This window comes from Chiloscyllium plagiosum, unplaced genomic scaffold (assembly GCF_037043375.1).
Source record: "Chiloscyllium plagiosum isolate Xiang-an unplaced genomic scaffold, Cpla_swu_hap1 HiC_scaffold_27, whole genome shotgun sequence".
In the NCBI taxonomy this organism is placed as follows: Eukaryota; Metazoa; Chordata; class Chondrichthyes; order Orectolobiformes; family Hemiscylliidae; genus Chiloscyllium; species Chiloscyllium plagiosum.
Window position 1 is genome coordinate 10,022,684 of NW_028270165.1, and position 22,668 is coordinate 10,045,351.

Genomic DNA, 22,668 nt, shown 5'->3' on the forward strand with positions numbered 1-22,668 from the left:
AAGTACTGGACAACAAAGGGTACCATTTTGGTTGCAGCTCGTGTCTGTCTCCTAAAGGAAGTCATTACAGTTTCTTGCTGTGACACATTGGAACTGGCAGTTGATGAGTTGAACATTGTACCCCGTTCTTATGAGAGCATGCTTGTGTACTTCCAAGTGTCTGCCATGTTCCTCCTCACCTGAACAGATCCGATGTATGCAAAGGGCTTGTCCAGAGGGGATGGCTGTTTTAATATGTTTCATGAGAGAAGTGTAGCACTGTCAGGTTATCCGTGGGTTTGCGGTCCAGGGAAGTGCTGATATACGCATCCTTGATAGAGCTGCATGTGTTCAAAAATGAGACAGATACTAAAGAGTATTGTTGTTTCAGTGACTCCTCACCATGGGTCCAGAGGAAGAAATGTCATCAATATATCTGGTGTATAGTGTTGGTTGGAGGTCCTGTGCAGAAAAGAAGCCTTGTTCGAACCTGTGCATGAAAATGTCGGCATACTGGGGTGGAAGTTTGGTCCCCATGGCTGTTCCATGTGTCTGGATGAAGAACTGGTTGCCAAAGGTGAAAATGTTGTGGTTGAGAATGAAGCGGATGAGTTGTAGGACAGTGCTCAGAGATTGGCAGTTGTTGGTATTGAGGACTGAGGCTGTTACCGTGATGCCATCATCGTGAGGAATGCTGGTGTAGAGTACTGACATGTCCACGGATTCAACTAATCCGTGGATGCTGAACTTCTGGAAGGATTGGATCAGAAGTCTTGATGAATGCTGTCAGTTCACGGTTGTGCTCTTTGGTCAGATCAGCTGGTAGTTGCCTGTTGTGTTCCTGGTCAGTTGTTTGTACACTTCCTTGCAGAAGTCCATTCTATTCCGAATTACTCAAAAACTGCATAAATCCATGCAAGATTCTGTAGCTCCCACTTTAGAAGTAGAATCAGTCTGACCTAACATTGGGACACAGACAGACTTTAATGTCTCACCTTCAATGCATTATCTGAGCTGAGGTGACACCTATTGTTAAAAGCTATCTTGAGAATGTAAGTTTAAAAAAGTTCTGGGATTTACAAATGAAGAAATCGAAACTAACATGGTCATCCTAAAAGATGCAAGCTCACCTGCACACTTTAGCACAGCTGATCCACCCTAAAGTGCAGATCTTTGGACTGTGGGAGGAAGCCAGAACACCCAGAGGTAACCAACACAGACACAAGGGGGAGAACATGCCAAGCTTCACACAGACAGTCACCCAAGGATGGAATCAAACCCAGGCTCCTGGCGTTATTAAGCAGCATTGCGAACCACTGAGCCACCATCCCACCCAGTGCTTTGAGGTTCTGCTTTGTCTTTGCAGCTTTAAACTTCTCATGCGCCCTCAGCAGAGGCTGTGTCCTGCTGACATCGTTGGACCACACCCATTGCACCTCCCTTTCCCACTTCTCCAGCCCTGAACGCATCGGTTCCTGAATCCTGGCACCAGATTCCGATACCATCTGTGCTCCTGCTGCCAACTGCAGAGAACGGAGGCAATCCCCGTCACTATTCTGTCCCTTACCTCCCCCTCACCAACGTTGTTCTTACTCCCACCACACCACAGTTAGCTCCTCCCCCCTGCAGCCCTCTCTCAGATCCCCTTTACCTGCCTGACCGGGCTCACACCCTCCTGACCCTGTCCACTGACCCCATCAGAAGGCTCTCTACAGAGGGAAAGACCATCTCCCGGAATAAAAAAAACATCTGATTAACTTTCCGCCTTGCCCTCCCAGCATGTCAGCAACCTGGCTTCCAGTTCCACCTCTCTGATCCGAAGGCCCTCCAAGTTATGTTTGCCCTAGATCACATCATCCAGAGCCTTCCACCTTTTGCAAATTAAAAGACAAGTCTCACCCTGCCCTCTCCAGTGTCTATTGTGTAACTGCTTAATCATTTCTTGTGGCCTAGCAGAGACTGATAGCCAAGTTTGGAACCCATGAAGATGGCCTCCACTAGGATCTTGGTTTCATGTTACATTACAGGTGACCCCACTACACTGTACACATTCTGTCTCTCTGTCTCTCACACACAGCCATACATTCTCACATACTAAGGCAGGCACTCTCTCAGATATACGCGCTCTCTCAGATGCACACACATGTACCCACCCACACTCTCACCCACACACACATCCTCCTGCACACTCTCACTTTACCAAGCATGCACACACGCAAACACACACTCTCTCAGCCAGACTCACGTGTATGCACACACTCACTCACTCTCATGCATTCACACATAGATAAGACCATGGGATGAATTTGCATTTGCAGAATTATGTTTGTAGATTCATTCTATTTTGCTCAAAAAGTGCACAATCTGCAGACAGTCAATCCATGTAATATTTTATAAATTCCTACTTTGGAAACAGAACCAGTATGACTCAAGACAGACTCGAACTTCACATCTTTCATGCATTGTCTGAGCTGAGATGGCACCTCTTTGTAAAACCTGAAGTTATCTCGAGACTGTGACTTAAAAGAAGTTTTGGGATTTACATACTAATGAACTGAAACCTGCAACCCATTCTAAAGATGAAACACTTAAAAGCAGTCGAGGTTTGTTCAATATATCATTTTGCTACAAATTCTGTGTCTTATGATCCTGCTGCATGAAGGAGCAACACTCCGAAAGCGAGTGCTTCCAAATAAACCTGTTGGACTATAACTGGATTTTAACTTTGTTTCCAGTGAAAACAGCCCACCCCTCCCACTGCTGCCAGTAAACTTTACAAAGCTGAGGAAACAATGAACCGTCAGTCCTGAAAAATGTACAAATCTAATAATACAAGCTACACATTGACTGGTCCTTCTGATATAAGACATTGGAAACCTCGCGCCGGAGATTGAAAGAAATTAGCAGCTTTAAAAGAAAAACCTGCTGGATCTCATAGCCTTCAATGTCTGAGTCCGATAGTAAGTTCAGGTAACTTTTGTTGGGACCCAACTTTGTTGCAGCTTCAGATCGTCCCAGCAAAAAGGTGCACAAAAAGTAGATTTTTTTTAAACACACACATACACACATACACACACTTCCCTGCATCCCACTTTCTTCACTATTGGTCAGCTGAGTTGTCCCTTTGTAATTCGATCCTTGGTGCAGCCTCAGCCTGGAGGAAGTATTGCTTCACTCAGCAATCGCAACCCATAGCCTGTATGCAAGTAAGATTCCCCCCGCGCATTTGCAGAGGGGCTGTCAAGAGTCAACCACACTGCTGTGGTCTGGAGTCACATATAGGCCAGACCAGGGAAAGGATGCAGTTGGGACGACTGAGTGAATCCTTTCCCACAACGGCAGGTTCCTTCCCTAAAGCATGAGTGAATCAGATTGGGGTGTTTGTTCCCCGAAAATGGTTTCATAATGAGATTCTGAACTCCAGATTTCTGACTGAACTCCAAATCTGCCATCTGCTATGGTGAGATTCAAACCCGGGAGTCCCCAGAACTGGGCTATTAATGCAGTCGATAATGGCACTCGGCCGAAGCTCCTTCAATCCCCCTGGGATGGAGGTGAACTCACTGATGTCTCTGCAGGTGGGAGGAGCAGGTGAAGCCCTTCCCGCACAGAGAGCAAGTGAACGGCCTCTTTGATCCTCCAAGCTGAGTAAATAGTGTGAAGTACTATACTTTTCACAGTCACCGCAATGAATCTCCCTCATTCGGGTGTATCAGTATTCTTCCTGCCACACCAGTGTCCAAGCAGACAGAAGCAAACATTTCTTCTCGACTGGAATGGCTGCTGATATTCAAGTCCCAATGAATCAAGTGGCTCTGTCAGAAGCTGATGTATCTTTTGGTTTCAGATTTCTTTCCCCATGTCTTCCTGCAAAAGAAACCATGAAATAAGTCACGGTCAGTACAGTCAAATGAACATAACATCGGTGACAATTCCTTAGATTGCCAGATACCTGCTGATCATATATTATTCATGACACAGAAACCTGAAAACCCTCATTCAGTCAGATAGCATTAAGTATATAAAGAGGAAAACTTCATTTAGGTGACAATGACCTGGAACAACCTTCCTACAAAGGTGCTGGAAATGGAGCTGAATGAAGGATATGAAAATGAAATGTCAAGGCTGCTTCAGGAAAGAAAGCCAGTAAAGTTGCCGAAAGACTTCCTGCTGACCTGTTAAAATAAAAATGAATACAAGAAATACAGGATGTAATTCCATTACTATATTAGAAGGTGAAAAATCATAGCCATGCAGCTTGTACAACAGCGAATATCAGATATACACCATATGAAGCAATCATAAAATCCCTGCAGTGCAGAAAGAGGCCATTTAGCCCATCGAGCCTACTCCGCCATTCTTTAAGATCATGGCTGATCTATCCATCATCTCAGCTCCACTTACCTGCATTATCCTGACTACCCTAAATTCACCTACCATCCAAAATCCCATCGAACTGTGTCTTGAATATGCCTGCTTCTATTGCTTCCTTGGGCAAAGAATTCCATAGATTCACCACTCTCCAGGAAACGTAGTCCCTCCTCCTCTGCCTTAAACCTAGCCATATAATCTTGTTACCTAGTCTAACCCACAAGCAGAAACGACGAGATAGGGTGGGTCTGGGTGGCATGCTGTTCGACGGGTCAGTGTGGACTTGATGGGTTGAATGGCCTCCTTCCACACTGTAGGGCTTATATGATTTACTGCAGTTGTGTTTGCCCAGAACCACGACTCCCAGACCTCCCAACTTCTGCAAATTGAAAGACAAGTCCCACCCTGCCCTCTCATATGTGTGTTATCTAATTGCTTCATCGCTTCCAGTGAATACAGCCCACACCTCCCATTACTGCCGATAACCTTTACAATGCTGATGCAACAATGCAATACCTGCAATACTGAAAACCGTAAGGCTTCTGATGATACCAGTTACTGATTCACCGCTCCTTCTGATGCACAGCATTGGAAGTACATTGTTGGGGGCTGAAAGAAATGAGCAGTTTAAAACAAAAACCCACCGAAACCCTTCTCTAGGCTTCCCACTCAGGACACTTTACTTAAAACACTTCAACCCCACATTGCAACAAATTCCCACGTTCCATCAAAATCCTGGAAGTCCTCACTTACTCAGTTGCTGTCTCTCAAATGAAAGATTTCATTGTAGCTTCTGCTCCCAGTAAGGACAAAATATCTTTGAAAGCTGCTCTGAAATTCCAGTCTTCACAACAATACTTCTGCTTTCCTTCAGTCCAAATTGTCTGTGCTGACCAGATATCCCAAATTAACATAGTCCCATTTGTCAGCACTTAGCCTATATCCCTCTCAATTCACCCTGTTACCAGATGCCATTTAAAATGCTGTAATTATACCAGCCTCCACCACTTCCTCTGGCAGCTCATTCCATGCTTGCATCACTCTCTGTGTGAGAAAGTTGTCCATAAGGTTCCTTTTAAATCTTTCCCCTCTCACCTCCAATCTATGCCCTCTAGTTTTGGACTCCCCTACTATGTGGAAATGTTTTTGGATATTCACCCTATCCATGCTCCATATGAACTTCTATAAAGTCATCCCTCAGCCTCCAATGCTCCAGGGAAAACAGCCCCGGCCTATTCAGCCTCTCCCTTTAGCTCAAACCCTCCAACTCTGGCAATAGCCTTGTAAATCTTTGCCAAACCCTTTCAAACTTTCACAACACTTTTCCTGTAGCAGGATAACCAGAACTAAACACAGTATTCCAAAAGTAGCCTAATCAATGTCCAGTACAGGGGCAACATGACCTCCCAACATCTGTACTGAAATGCACTGACCTATAAAGGAAAGCATACCAAACACCTCCTTCACTGTCCTGTCTACCTGCGACTCCACTTTCAAGAAACTATGAACCGGCACTCCAAGGTATCTTTGGTCAACAACACTCCCCATTAACTTTGCAGATCCTGCCCTGATCTGCCTTTCCAAAATCAAAATTTCAAAATGGGGTTGAGAAACGTATCAGTTGTGATTGAATGGTGGAGTAGATCTGATGGGCTGAATGGCCTAATTTCTGCACCTATGTCAAATGGTCTCTTGCTGTCCTGGACACAGAGTGAGAGAATTGGGAGCAGGAATAGGTCATTTGGTCTTTCCAGTCGGCACCAGCATTGAACAGTTCATAACTGGATATAAGTATACCGGCATCTCGGTGAACAGGGTGGGATTTTTTTCACTGCAGCATCGGAGGTTGAGAGATGACCTTAGAGAGGATTATAAAATCTTCAGGGGTATCGATGAGGTGAACAGCAGGTATTCTTTCCCTGGGATGGGTGTTTCAAGGTTAGGGAGCAAACTTTGAAGATGAGAGGAGAAATATTTTAAAAAGACATGAGGGGCACCTTTTTATTTTAAGACAGAGAATGGTTCTCATGTGGTATCAATGTCCAGAGGAGGTGGTGGATGCAGGTACAGTTACAGTTTTTAAAAGACATTTGGATAAGTACATAGAGTCATAGAGATGTACAGCATGGAATCAGACCCTTCGTTCCAACGCATCCATGCCGACCAGATATCCCAACCCAATCTAATCCCACCTGCCAGCACCCGGCCCATATCCCTCCAAACCCTTCCTATTCATATACCCATCCAAATGCCTGTTAAATGTTGCAATTGAAAGAGGAAAGGTTCAGAGAGTCTGGACCAAATACTGGCAGGTGGGACTAGTTTAGTTTCAGAACACAGTCAGCATGGACTAGTTGGATTTAATGGTCTGTTTCTGTGCTGTATGACTGTAACTGTTCTATACTGGTCTTAAAACCATTTTCTTACCCGCCCCCCCCCCCCCCCTCCCCACAATACCCATCACTTCTTTGTTCTTCAAAGTCAAATGAACTCAGCTTTGAATACATTCAATGACTGACCTAACTGCAGGAAGACATCCCCACTTCTGACCTCAACTTCTCTTGCTAATATACCACTTGGCTTGCTGCTCCTGTCTGACAACTGGCAGTGACTGGTGTAGAAGGACGCTGAGGCCCTTTTGTACATTCACACATCATTCCTGATGAAGGGTTCGTGCCTAAAACATTAACTCTCCTCCTCCGTTGCTGCCTAACCTGCTATGCTTTTCCAGCGCCACACTTTTCAACTCTGATCTCCATCATCTCACTTTCACCACATCTCAACAGATCACCATTTAAACAATGCGCCTCCTCTCTGCGCTTTTTTTAACATCAAAGGCTATACATTGTGTCACTGCATTTGCCATGTGTTTGTAAATTGAGACAGACCTGGATCAACTTTTCCGGAGTCTGACCCCTCCCTCGATTCACTCTTTCCTTTCAGTTGCTGCAAGTTAACAATTGAACCCCAGAATGAAACAAAAAATGGAAAAAGTGGTGAGAAACAGACTGTTGTACTCACAAAAGTTAGACAGAGGAAGGAAGTTAAAGTCTGGGGTGAAGTTCACAGAGAAAGGAGCAGCAGCAGCTTCAGAGCTCACGGTCCAACAATGGCCGGCTCTGGTTGGCAGGAGGACCAGTCTCCTTCCGGTCCTCCAAGGTTCTCCATTGGTCCATGGAAAGGAGCTAACGCGAAGTTTCTGCGGACACCAAGGAATATGCGCAGTGCTTTGCTGACACTGGCGGTCGTGCGCAGTGCTTGCTGACACCGCGGAGCATGCTCAGTGTGCAGGAATTTGTTACAAATTTTAAAGTTAAAAATCACAATACACCTGGTTATAGTCCAACAGACTTATTTAGAAGCACTAGCTTTCACAGCGCTGCTCCTCCATCAGGTGGTTGTGGAGTATAAGATCGTAAGACACAGAATTTATGATCGTATACTCCACAGCCGCCTGATGAAGGAGCAGCGCTCCGAAAGCTAGTGCTTCCAAACAAGCCGATTGGACTGTAACCTGGTGTTGTGTGATTTTTAACTTCGTACACCCCAGTCCAACACGGGCACCTCCACATCATGACAAATTTTAAGTGTCCAAATGCGAAGACGAGAGAAAAATGCCGAAGCAAATTTTGTCGAAATGTTTTCCCCTGTGCCTAGACATGTTATTCCTTTTGCATTTTGTCTGGCTGCTCAACGTTTCTGTCGTTTCCCCAGGGTAGAGGTATTGCAAAACTACAGGGTATAGGTTTAGGGTGAGGGGAAAAGATTTTAAACTATTTAAAAGACTCGGAATATAACATTCACCCCTTACAGGGCGAAAGTGAGGACTGCAGATGCTGGAAATTAGGGTCGAGAGTGTGTGCTGGAAAAGCACAGCAGGTCAGGCAGCATCTGAGGAGCAGGAGAATCGACGTTTTGGGCAAAACCCTTCATCAGAAAATAGCCATGGGGAACTGCAGGGCTGTAGCGTAATCGAGTGGGTCTGGGTGGGATGCTGTTGGGAAGGTCAGTGTGAATGGTCTGCAGGAATGATATGCCTTAGCCATGCTAAGATTGAGAAATGGTTACCCCAAATCTGCTGTGGGACGAGTGGGTTCCAGTTCGTGGGACACTGACACCAGTCCTGGGGAAGGTAGGATTTGTGCTGTCTTTCGCTTCCCATTCTGCCCCTAGTCCATTTTCCCCCCACCCACTGCCCCGCCCTTTCTCCCTTCTTCACACTGCACCCCGATTCTATCCCCAACCCTCTGAACCCCAGTCATTCTCTACTCCCCAACCTCTGTCCCCTCTCCATTTCTCTCCCTTCTTCACCACCACCAGTGCCCCCGCCCGTCCTTTCTCGTGCCTCAGCCCTCTTTGATCTGGTGGCCGAGCAGAGGCTGATAGCCAAGTTTAGAACACATGATAATGACCTCAGCCGAGACCCTGGGTTCACATCACACTACAGGAGACCCAGCTACACAATACACTCTCACACACACAAGCACACTCTCTTACATACTCACACGCTCGTGCAGACCCTCTCTGATAGACATGCTCTCTCTCAGACACACAGTAATACAACCCCACACTCAACCCGACGCATACACCATCTCACATACTAATACTCCATCACACACACACACACACACACACACACTGTACCCAGCATGCACACGCACACACACGCTCTCTCTCATGCATGCACTCACATATAGAAGTCTTTGGGGTGAATCTGCGTTTGCAGAATTATATACTTGGAAATAGAACCAGTCTCACTCAAGATTAGGATACAGATAGACCCTACCCTCACAGCTTTCATGCATTGTCTGACCTGAGGTGTCACCTCCTTTTATAGAACCTTAAGTTACCTGGAGAATGTGATTTTTAAAAAGTTCTGGGATTTACAGATTAATGAACCGAAATCTACAACCCGTTTTAAAAGATGAAAGACTCAACAGCAATCTAGGTTTCTTCAATATATCATTTATGTTGCATGACACTATAATCTTTTATTCTATATTCTGTGTCTTATGATCCTCCTCCACAGCAACTACAGGTCCAAGGAGAACTGTCCCAACTTTCCAATCTACCTTCAGAACTGACACTCCTCAGGCACGGCACCATTCACGTCAACCTGTTCCTACCCTGAGACCAACGAGCCACATTCCGTGGGCGTAGCCAGCTCCAGAAGCAGCTGAGACTTGCTCAGTACGAAATACATTGTACATTGCTCCCAGAATTTCAAGCCGCAACGAGTTTCAAGAACATCTGCTTCTCAGTCTGTCTCCTGCTCCCAGAACACTGCTGTTTGTCCTGTCCCCAGGGACCGGGCTCTCTGCACGAGCGGATAATTGAACCATTTTGTTTCTGCTTGCAAGCTGTGCTGGTGGAAGGCAGAGCCCATTCGCTCTTCTGCTCTCTCTCACTATCACTTGGGGTAGGAGCCGTCATTGACACGAATGCATCAAATGGCAACTTTGAACTTGTTCCAAAGGTCTGTTATCGGAGAAATGGCAAGGTGATGTGCTATCGGGACAGACAGAAATGGACACCGGAGACTCTTCCCTCAGGTAAATTGATATGAGTGCCTTCTTGTGCAGCCTGTTTGGTGTTCAGAATTTGCCTTGACACAGCAATCCTGCAGAAAGTCTTTTGTTTCACGGGCGTCTGATTCTTTACCGCAGGAAATGGACAAAGAAAAGCAAGTCATGTGTTTCAACTTCACCAGTTCATTACCATCTGAGGGAAGAGGTTTCACACTTGAGATCAGAACACACCGACAGAACAGGACGAGACAACTCAGAGCTCCACAAGGGTGCCAGCGCAACTGTGTAAATCTGACCCTAACCACTCTCTGCACGAAAACGTTCTTCATAATGTTATTTTTACTTCCTCTCCTCGAGACACTGCCTAATTGTTAGCGATCATTTCAGGCGTGGTACCATTTTCACTATATTATTTTCTCTGTCTAAACCCCTCATGTCTTGGAAAATGTCAACTGGGCCAGATTTCAAACTTCTGTCTCCAAGGAGAGCTGTCCCAACTTTCCAATCTGCCTTCATTATTGACATTCCTCATACACGGCACAATTCACGACAACCTGTTCAGCGCTGTCTCCAATCACCTGCTCTTCTGCTGTCTCCCTCTCTCTGAATCATTTCGTTGAGAGGTGTCAGTTTCACTAAAAAGGCCCTGACCTTGCGGTTGCCTGACACTTTAACACATCACCCTGTTCCCTGGCCAACATCTCTGTCTCAGGCTTGGAGCAATGTTCTAGCTCCAGATGAAAGAACAACACCTCATTTTCCACTTGCCGAATCGTTGTGGATCCTTTCAGGTGTGGGAGCATTTTCACAACATTATTTCCTGTTTCTAGATCCTTCATGACTTGGAAAATTTCGCTTCTCCGAGGAGAGCTGTCCCAATTTTCCAATCTACCTTGATTGCTGACATTCCTCAAACACCGCACCACTCACGTCAACCTGTTGAACACTATCTCCAACCATTTCACTTCCCTGTCTTCTGCCTCATTCGTACTCCAGACAGCCCAACCTCGTTTCACGAAGGCGTTTTTTGAGAAAATTAATCAGGCAGTTTTGCACAAGTCAAGTTAAAAAACGCGGGCTCGTCCGGGATTTGAACCCGGGACCTCTCGCAACTCGGCACAGGAAAGGACCCTAAGCGAGAATCATACGCCTAGACCAACGAGCCAGAGCGCTACTGACGACCCACGCCGCTTGCGTGACCTGAGACTTGCTCAGTATAAAATACATTTGAGATTGCTCTGAGAATTGCAAGCGGCAAAGAGTTTCCCGAACAGCTGCTTCTCATTCAGTCTCCCTGCTGCTGTTTGCCCCGTCCCCAGGAACCGGGCTCTCTCCACTGGCAGATAATTCAACCATTTTGCTTCGAAACTTTTCTCTGACACCCGAGTGGCCAGTGACAAGCATTGCCCTCCTCAACATAGGATACAGAGAACAGGAGAAGACCACGCAAACCTCCACGAGTGTATCAACGCGACTGTGCACATTGGGCCAGTATATCACTGGGAAATATTTATGTCCAAGCTGTTTTCGGCACCAGATGAGAAGGCGAGGTGCAGAACAGAGCGCTGTTATACCAGAAAGCTGCTAAAGACGACATTGAATGAATAGGAGAGAATGCGTTCTCAGCTGGGTTATGGTCCCAACACGCACCCGTTGTGCCAGGGGTTCCACCTCGGTTCCACTCTTCCTTCACTCGCAACACCCCACACCCACCTCCCATAGTGCCAAGGCACTTTCCCCTGCAACCGCCGAATGTGTAACACCTGCCCATTTACCTGCTCCCTCCTGAATATCCAAGGGCTCAAACCTACCTGCCAGGTGAAGCAGCACTTTTGCCACAACCTAGTCCGCTGCATTCGCTGCTCACAGTGTCGTTTCCCCAATGTAGCATGAAGCATAAACTGGGTGACTGCTTCGCAGAACATCCCGGTTCTGCCCGCAGGAAAAAGGCCCTGGCCTTGCGGTTGCCTGCCACTTTAACACATCACCCTGTTCCCTGGCCAACATCTCTGTCTCAGGCTTGCAGCAGTGTTCTCGCTCCAGATGAAAGAACAACACCTCATTTTCCACTTGGAGACCTGACAGCCCTCCGGTCTTCAATATCGAGTTCCATAACTTTAGGGCCTGAACTCCCCCATGTCCTTGACCCCTACCACACAAACGACTCCTTGTTATCACCTCGTCTGCTATGACACACTACGTATTGTTAGCCGCTAACAGTCTCCATTAACAGTTATTCGCCCTCTCACGCGGATCGTTATTCACTCCCACGTCCTTCCTATTGTTCTCTCTCTGAGCTGGCGGCAAACACAGCAATGTCCATCGGAGACTCTGAGCCAGCTGAAACTTGCTCAGTATGAAGTACATACCACGTTGCTGCAAGAATTGCAAGCAGCAAAGCGTTTCCAGAACATCTGCTTGTCATTCTGTCCCCGGGGCGCTGATATTTGTCTCATCCCCAGGAACTGGACTACCTCCACTGGTGGATAATTAAACCATTTTATTTCTACTTGGACGTTGTTCTGGGGGGTGGGACGGGGTGTAGGGTGGGGGCGGGTAGAGTCCATTCGATCTTCTGCTCTCTCTCTCTGTCTCTCTCTGAAACCCTTGGGGTGAGAGGTGTCAGTTACATTAATGCGGGGAACATGAACAACTTTGATTGTGAACTTTGTCCAAGGGTCTGTTATCGGAGAGATAGAAAGATGCTGTGCTGGCAGGACAGAAAGAAATGGACACCGAGAACTCTTCGCCCAGGTAAATTCACATTGTTGTGCAGCCTTCTTGGTGTTCAGAAATCGTCTTCACCCAGCAATCTTACGGAAAGTCTATTGCAAAGTGGGCATCGCTTTCTTTGCTGCGACCGCGCAGCAGTTAACATCTGAGCCCCAAGTGTCCCAGATGAAGAGAATCCGAGTGAAACCTTCACTCACTGAGAGTCATCCCCACGGCCCTGAGCTGAGGGACTGCAGGCAGTCCAACACGGAAGGGACGGTTAAAAATGAAGCAGTTTTGCTCCCTCAGTCTCTCTGTCCCAGAGACAGGCAGTGGGACGGCATAAACACGTAGCATCATTCTCGCGCAGACAGAAGCCGTTCAGCCCATCGAGTCCACGGCGACTGTCTGTCACTTGTCTCTCTCTCTGAGGTTATTCACAATCGGTGGTATCCGTCCTAATAGTAGGGGACTATGTCTGAGTCGTGATGCGGTTTCTGACATGCTTGTCATTCTCGTCTGGACCAGGGTGGCGAATTACTGCAAGGAATGGACGAAACCGCAAGGCATGTGTTTCAACTTTACCAGCTGATTGGCATCGCAGAGAACTGGGTTTGCGATTCAGTTCAGAGGAAACAGACGAAGGACAGAAAACCATTGAGACCTCTAAAATCATGCCACTTGAATTGAGTGGATTTGGCGAGTGCATCGATATGCTAAATGCCATTAAGTAGATGCAAAGGCGGCTTGTAGAAGAGAGCAGCACGAGGCGACATTGAACAATAGCAGAGGATGGTTTCGATCCATCGACCTCTGGGTTATGGGCCCAGCACGCTCCCGCTGCGCCACTTTGCTGCCGCACGCGGCTTGCCTTCCACAGAACACTTCAGGTTTTCGTCTGGCACGCGGCAGGCACGTTCGAGCCTGATGTCAAAGACCTCCACTGCTGTCGTGTAATATACTGTTTCGCAGACGTATGGAGGCTGTGTAAATATAAACTTATTTATCTCTCTCTCTCTCTGAAACCCTTGGGGTGAGAGGTGTTAGTTACATTAATGGGGCGAACATGAACAACTTTGATTGTGAACTTTCTCCAAGGGTCTGTTCTCATTCGCTAGGACCAACAAGGCAGAGAGCAGGCATTCGCCTCCCGTCCCAATCCTCTTGAGCCACCTGAGACTTGCTCAGTATAATTGACACGAATCCGAAAATAAACGAAGTTAAGGCAATCGGAGTTCTTTTAAAACCCGAAAAGTAACGAAGTTTAACGACGCGAACCCGAAAATATACGAAGGCAATCGGAGTTTCTTTAAACCGAAAAGTCACCAAGTTTGAATGTCGCGACCCCAAAATAAACGAAGCTTAAGCAATTGGAATTTTTTTTTAAACCGAAAAGTAACGAAGTTTAATTGAAGCTGACCGAAAGGTGGAATATGTTGTTGAAATTGATGAAGTGTTCAACCTCCTCGTGCGAGGACGAGGTGGCACTGATACAGTCGTCAATGTAGCGGATGAAAAGGTGGGGAATGGTCCCGGTGTAGCTGCGGAAGACTGACTTTTCTGTGTACCCGACGAAGAGACAGGCATAGCTGGTGCCCACGCCTGTGCCCGTGGCTACCCCTTTGGTCTGGCGAAAGTGGGAGGACTCAATGGCGAAATTATTGAGGGTGAGAACCAGTTCAGCCAAATGAATGAGTATGTCACTGGAGGGGTACCTGTCGGGACCCCAGGAGAGGAAGCAATTTGAAGGCCTTGCAGCCGCAGTGCCAGCCAGTGATGTCCATGTATTTTAAACTGCCTGTCTCGCATTGGTCAACCGCCCTCGCATCATAAAGACCATTGTGAGCTGTGCCTGGAGATTGACCAATTGGAATTCCTGGAGTACCGGAAGGCTGTTAGGTCTTCCTGTCAATCAGAACCCCCTATTGTCTGATTGCAGAAGTTGGACCATGAGTTCCTGAAGGTGCTGCTGCTGCGACTCTCTCTCTGAATGAAGATTGAGCTTCACCCTGGACTGCTACTCCCTTCCTCTGTATGATATCTGTGAGTACCACACACTTCTTTCTCACGCTCCTTTTCCATTTATTTTCTCATTCTGAGGTTAACTTGTTGACTTTGCAGGAGATGTAAGTGGGGTAGAGTTTATAGAATGAGAGGGCTTGTTCCAGCTGCTCATGGTATTGGTGAGACCACTGCTCAAATATTCTGTGCATTTCTGGGTCATTTCCTTCAGGAGGGATGTACTTGTATTGGAAGCAGTTCAGAGAAGGTTCACTCAACTCTTCCTGGCATGAAGAGGATTGTCTTATGGGGAGAGGTTTAGCAGACTGGGTAAGCAGTCACCTTGAAACCAGTTACTCAGTTTGGGGAATCAAAGTCTCACCCCTCACACTGGAGAGAGACTGTGTACCCATTCTGTTGGTAATTTCAAACCCAGAGCGACACAAGGAAAGCTCTCCCCATGGGGAAACTTTGGAAATGTGGGGATTGTGGGAAAGGGTTCTCTTCCCCATCAGTGCTAGAGACTCATCGAAGCATTCACCCAGGGGAGAGGCCATTCTCCTGCTCTGTGTGTGGGAAGGGATTCAGTTGGCTGTGCAACCAGCTGATGCACTGGCATGTTCACACCAGAAAGAAGCCATTCACTTGCTCCAAGTGCAGGAATACATTCATCAATTCTCCTGGCCTGCTGAAACATCCTTGGGTCCACACTGGGGAGAGGCCGTTCACCTACTGTCACTGCAGGAAGGGGTTCATGAGTTCATGTGCCATCACTGGGATCGAAGGAGCAATGGCAGAGTGGTATTATCAATGGGATTACCGACTCAACTCTGAGAACTCCCAGGATTGAACACCACCGCGGCAGATGGGAGATTGGAATTTGGTCAGAAATCTGGAGATCAGAATCTAATGATGAAACCATTTTCACCGGGAAAACATCCTCATCTGATTCACTCATGATTTTTTTAGGGAAGGAAACTGCTGTTGTGGGAAAGGATTCACTCAGTCGTCCCAGATGCATCCTTTACCCGGTCTGGCCTACACATGACTGCAAACTCTCAGTAATGTGGTCGAGTTTAAATCCCCTGTCCCCACTCCTGCCCCCAGAAAATGAGTGGGGAGAAACTTACTTGGATACAGTATATGGGTTTAAATTGCTGAGTGAGGCATTACTTCCGCCGGATTAAGACTGTACCAAGGATCCAGTTACAAAGGAACACCTCAGTGCTTACCAATAGTAAAGCAACTGGGGTGGTAGGGGAGGTCAGGGGTGTGTGTGTGTGTGCTTTGAAATTCAGCTGTTGAAGAAAAGGAAAGCTACTTTTTGTAATTTTTTTGCTGGGGAGATCATGAAGCTGTAACAAAGTTGGGTCGCAATAAAGGTTACCTAAATTAGGACTCAGACATTGAAAGATATAAAATCCAACAGGTTTCTGTTTTAAAGCTGCTCACTCAGCTTCCAGCACTAAGTTACCAAAGTCGTGTATCAGAAGGAGCAGTGAATCAGTAGCAAGTATCGTTAGAAACTGTTAAGATTTTCATCTCTGCAGGTACTGCATCGTTTCATCAGCATTCTAATGTTTACTGGCAGCAGCCGGAAGTGTTGTGGCTGTGTTCATGAGAAACAACGTTAAAAATCACATAACACCAGGATATAGTCCAACAGGTTTATTTGGAAGCACTAGCTTTCAGAGCGCTGCTGTGGAGCAGGGTCGTAAGATACAGAATTTATAGCAAAAGATTAGTGTCATGCAACTGAAATGATATATTGAACAAACCAAGATTGCTGTTAAGTCTTTCACATTTTATAATGGGTTGCAGGTTTCGGTTCATTAATATGCAAATCCCAGAACTTCTTTTAAGTCACATCCTCGAGATAATTTAAGGTAGATAGGATAGTGAAGAAGGCGTTTGGTATACTTACCTTTATTGGTCAGAGTATTGAGTACAGGAGTTAGGAGGTCATGTTGCAGCTGTTCAGGACATTGGTTAGCCCACTGTTGGAATATTGCGTGCAATTCTGGTATCCTTCCTATCGGAAAGATGTGAAACTTGAAAGGGTTCAGAAAAGATTTACAAGTATGTTCTCACGCCTCCAACACACCCCATCCACCTGGACACCCCGTGCTGGCCTCCTACCTGCCCTCAACCTCTTCATAGCCAACCGCCGCTGCGATATTAACCGCCACCTGAACTCCCCGAGCCCTCTCACCCACTCCAACCTCTCACCCTCAGAACGTGCAGCCCTCCACTCCCTCCGTTGCAACCTCAACCTCACTATCAAACCAGCAGACAAGGGAGGCGCGGTAGTAGTTTGGCGCACCAACCTTTATACCGCTGAGGCCAAACGCCAGCTCGCAGATACCTCCTCCTACTGCCCCCTTGACCATGACCCCACCCCCCACCACCAAACCATCATCTCCCAGACCATCCATAACCTCATCACCTCGGGGGATCTCCCATCCACCGCCTCCAACTTCAGAGTCCCACAACCCCGCACCGCCCGCTTCTACCTCCTGCCCAAAATCCACAAACCTGACTGCCCCGACCGACCCATTGTGTCTGCCTGCTCCTGCCCCTCCGAACTCATCTCCGCACACCTCGACACGGTCCTGTCCCCCTTAGTCCAAGAACTCCCCACCTACGTTCGGGACACCACCCATGCCCTCCACCTCCTCCATGATTTTCGCTTCCCCGGTCCCCAATGCCTTATCTTCACCATGGACAACCAGTCCCTGTCCACCTCCATCCCCCGTCACGAAGGACTCAAAGCCCTCCGCTTCTTCCTTTCCCGCTGTACCAACCAGTACCCTTCCACTGACACCCTCCTTCGACTGACTGAACTGTTCCTCACCCTGAACAACTTCTCTTTCCAATCCTTCCACTTCCTCCAAACGAAAGGAGTAGCCATGGGCACCCGCATGGGCCCCAGCTATGCCTGCCTCTTCTTAGGTTATGTGGAACAGTCCATCTTCTGCAACTACACTGGCCCCACCCCCCACCCTTTTCCTCCGCTACATCGATGACTGTATCGGCACTGCCTCGTGCTCCCACGAGGAGGTTGAACAGTTCATCCACTTCACTGACACCTTCCACCCCGACCTCAAATTCATCTGGACAGTCTCAGATTCCTCCCTCCCCTTCCTCGACCTTTCTATTTCTATCTCAGGTGACCGAATCAACACGGACATCTACTACAAACCGACCGACTCCCACAGCTACCTGGACTACACCTCCTCCCACCCTGCCCCCTGTAAAAACGCCATCCCATTCTCCCAATTCCTTCGTCTCCGCCGCATCTGCTCCCAGGAGGACCAGTTCCAAAAACGTACAACCCAGATGGCCTCCTTCTTCAAGGACCGCAATTCTTCCCCCCCGACGTAGTCGACGATGCCCTCCACCGCATCTCTTCTACTTCCCGCTCCTCCGCCCTTGATCCCCGCCCCTCCACCCGCCACCAGGACAGAACCCCACTGGTCCTCACCTACCACCCCACCAATCTCCATGTACAGCGCATCATCCACCATCATTTCCGCCACCTCCAAACAGACCCCACCACCAAGGATATATTTCCCTCCCCTCCCCTATCAGCATTCCGTAAAGACCACTCCCTCCGTGACTCCCTCGTCAGATCCACACCCCCCACCAACCCAACCTCCACTCCCGGCACCTTCCCCTGCAACCGCCGGAGGTGCAAGACTTGCGCCCACACCTCCCACCTCACCTCCCTCCAAGGCCCCAAAGGAAACTTCCATATCCGCCACAGATTCACCTGCACCTGCACACACATCATCTATTGCATCCTCTGCACCCGATGTGGCCTCCTCTATATTGGGGAGACAGGCCGCCTACTTGCGGAGCGTTTCAGAGAACACCTCTGGGACACCCGGACCAACCAACCCAACCACCCTGTGGCTCAACACTTCAACTCCCCCTCCCACTCCACCAAGGATATGCAGGTCTTTGGACTCCTCCATCGCCAGACCACAACAACACGACGGTTGGAGGAAGAGCGCCTCATCTTCCGTCTAGGAACCCTCCAACCACAAGGGATGAACTCGGATTTCACCAGTTTCCTCATTTCCCCTCCCCCCACCTTGTCTCAGTCAAATCCATCGAACTCAGCACCGCCTTCCTAACCTGCAATCTTCTTCCTGACCTCTCCGCCTACACCCCAGTCTGACCTATCACCCTCACCTTGACCTCTTTCCACCTATCGCATTTCCGACACCCCTCCCGCAAGTCCCTCCTCTCTACCTTTTATCTTAGCCTGCTGGACAAACTTTCCTCATTCCTGAAGAAGGGCCTATGCCCGAAACGTCGATTCTCCTGTTCCCTGGATGCTGCCTGACCTGCTGCGCTTTTCCAGCAACACATTTTCAGCTCTGATCTCCACCATCTGCAGACCTCACTTTCTCCTTTACAAGGATGTTGCCAGGTTGGAGGATTTGAGCTATAGGGAGAGGCTGAACAGGATGGGCTGTTTTCCCTGGAGCGTTGGAGGCTGAGGGGTGACCTTCTCGAAGTTTACAAAATTATGAGGGGCATGGATAGGATAAATAGACAAAGTCTTTTCCCTGGGATTGGGGAGTCCAGAACTAGAGGGAATTCATTTTGGGTGAGAGGGGAAAGATATAAAAGAGACATAAGCGGCAACTTTTTCATGCAGAGGGTGGTACGTGTATGGAATGAGCTGCCAGAGGATGTGGTGGAGGCTGGTACAATTGTAACATTTAAGAGGCATTTGGATGGGTATGTAAATAGGAAGGGTTTGGAGGGATATGTGCTGGGTGTTGGCAGGTGGGATTAGATTGGGTTGGGATGTCTGGTCGGCATACACGGATTGGACCGTAGGGTCTGTTTCCATGCTGTACATCTCTAAGATTCTATGACTCTATTTTATAAAAAGAGGCAACAGCTCAGACAATGTATGGAAGGTGTGAGGTTTGAGTCTGTCAGTATCCCATCTTGAGTCAGACTCGTTCTATTTCCAAAGTAGAATTTCATAAAATATTACATGCATTGACTGCCTGCAGATTGTGCACTTTTTGAGCAAAATAGAATGTATCTGCAAATATAATTCCGCAAATTCACCCTATTGACTTACGTGTATGTGTGTGTGTATAAGTGTGTGTGTGTGAGAGAGAGAGAGACAGAGAGACAGACTGTATAGTGTAGTGGAGTCACTGACATCAACCCAAGGTCCATTTGAAGCCATCCTCATGGATTCCAAACTTGGGTATCAATAGCCAAGTTGAACTTGGCCTCTGCTCGGCCACCAGAAATGATTAAGCAGTTACACAACACACTTTGGAGCATGTAAGGTGGGACTTGTCTTTTGATTTGCAGAAGGTGGGATGCTCTGGATGCTGTGATCCAGGGCAAACACATGTTGGTGGGCATTCGGCTCAGAGAGATGGAGCTGGAAGCCAGGCTGCAGACCTTTGGGGATAAAGATAACCGTACATTTTATTCCAGGAGTTGGTCATTTCTCTCCGGACACACCCTTCTGATTGAGTCAGTGGACAGGGTCAGGAGGTGTGAGCGTGGATCAGGCAGGTAAAGGGGATCTGAGAGAGGGCTGCAAGGGGGTGGAGGAGCGAACTGGCTGGGTGCTGGGAGTAAGATCAACATTGGGGAGGTGGTGGTAGGGGACAGAATAGTGACAGGGATTGTCTCCGGTCTCCGCAGTTGGTTGCAAGAGGCCAGATGACATCGGTGTCTATCTGATGCCAGGATTTGGGAACCAATGTGCTCAGGGCTGAAGATGTGGGAAAGGGAGGTTACAGCAGGCATGGTCCACAAATGTCAGGAGAGAGCCTCTGCTGAGGGTGCGTGAAAAGTTAGAAGCTAACTCTGGACAGCACAGTGGCTCAGTGGTTAGTACCACTGCCTCACAGTGCCAGGGGTCCATGTTTGATTCCATCCTTGGGCAACTGTCTGTGTGGACTTTGGTGCGTCCTCCTCCTTGTGTCTCTGTGGGTTACCTGCGAGTGATCTGGTTTCCTCCCACAGTCCAAAGATCTGCAGTTTAAGGTGGATTGGCCATGCTGAAGTGTGCAGATTAGAGTGGGTTAGCCATGAGGAACTGCAGTGCTGTAGGGTCAGCAGGTCGGTCTGGGTGGGATGCTGTTTGGAAGGTCGGTGTGAATTCGATGGGCCGAATGGCCTGTCAGAATTATATGATTCTACTGCCTTCGCCACGTATATATTGAGAAATGATTGACCCATGTCTGCTGTGGGAGGAGTGGGTTCCAGTTCATGAGATATCAACACCGGTCCAAGGGATTTGGGCAGTTTCTCTCCACCACCCTCTGCTCCCCTGTCCAATCTCTACCCACCCACTGTCCCCCTTCCATTCTCTCTCAACCCTCATCCCTCTGCCCTGCATTCTCTTCTTCCCCACCTCTGCCCACCAGTCTTTCTCTTTCCCTCACCATCGGTCCCCACAATCTTCTCCATTCCTATCACCCTCTGTTTCCCCCCAGTGTTCTCATCCTCCCACCCTCTGTCCCCCTGTCAATTATCTCTCTCACCCCCTGACACTCTGCCCCTCTGTCCATTCTCTCTCCTTCTCTTCCACCCACTCCCTGTCCTTGTGGATGCCTCAAACCATCTTTGATCGCTGTATCAAACCCTTCTAGGAAGAGAGAAAGAGAATGGATGTTGATGACTCTACCTGGTAGACACGGCTTCAAGAGAAATGACTGATCTTTAAAATTGAGATTAGGTAAAATGATATATTCAGAAACATCATGAAAGCATGTTCAACTTTATAGAAAAGCTGCAGACATCTTTCTGAAACTTGCATTCAAATATGTCCAGTTAGCCCACAGTTGAGGACAGGCTATAAGTTGAGGATGGCCTATTCCTAGTCTTGTGAAATTGATTCTGACTATGCAGAAATAGAACCGTAGAGTTGTAAAGTATGGAAACAAACCCTTTGGTCCATGCTGACCAGGTATCCTAAATTAATCTTGGTCCATATGTACCCACCCAAATGCCTTTCAAATTTTGTAATTGTACCAGCCTCTACCACTTCTTCTGGCAGCTAAGTCAATACATCCACCACCCTTTGCGTGAAAGATTTGCCCCTTAGGTCCTTTTTATATCTTTTCCCTCTCACCCAAAATGAATGCCCTCTAGTTCTGGACTCTCCCACCCCAGCGAAAAGACCTTGTGTATTTAACCTATCAATGCCCCTCATGATTTTATAAGGTTTTATAAACCCTCAGCATCCAATGCTGTATGTAAAACAGCCCCAGCGTATTCAGTGTCTCCCTGCAGCTGAACCCCTCCACCCTTGCAACATATTTATAAATCGTTTTAGAACCCTTCTAAGTTTCACAACATCATTGCTACTCATGATTAATAGGCTGTGAACAATCTATCTTGTTCAGGGCATAAGAGGGGGCATTTGTTGAGGTGAATTAACTTTCAAACTTTTTTTCTGACCCTGAGGTCCCTTTTAAATGTTTTCCCTCTCAACCGAAATCTCTGCCCTCTCGCTTGGGATTCCCCTACCCTGGGGAAAAGACATTCAAAAGTCGAGGAGTCACACAAAATGCAAACGCAATAAAATGTCGAGCTACAGGTTAAAAAAAAATGTGGCTTCAGCTTTTTTTAAAACTCCTGTTGACATTTGACATTCAGGTACAAAATCTTGTCAGCCACACCGGCATCTCCACCGACCACACTGCGCATGTCCAGCGGTGTCAACAAGAATTGCGCATGCTCCTCGCTGTCCGCAATTACGGACCGCGACCTTCTTTTGATGGGCCAATGGGGAGCTCTGGATGACCGGAAGGAGCCTGGTTCCTTTGTCAATCAGAGGCTTGCTATTGTCTGAATACGGAAGTTTGACCATGAGCTTCTGAAGCTGCTGCTGCTGTTGTTCCTCTCTGAATGAAGATTGAGCTTCACCCCAGACTTCAACTTCTTTCCTTTGTTCAACATCTGTGAGTACGGCACTTTCTTTTCTCACCCTCTTCCATTTTTTTTCATTCTGGGGTTCAATTTTCTAAAAAGATTGGAATCAATCTAAACATCAGGTCATAGACAGAGAACACAGGGGGCT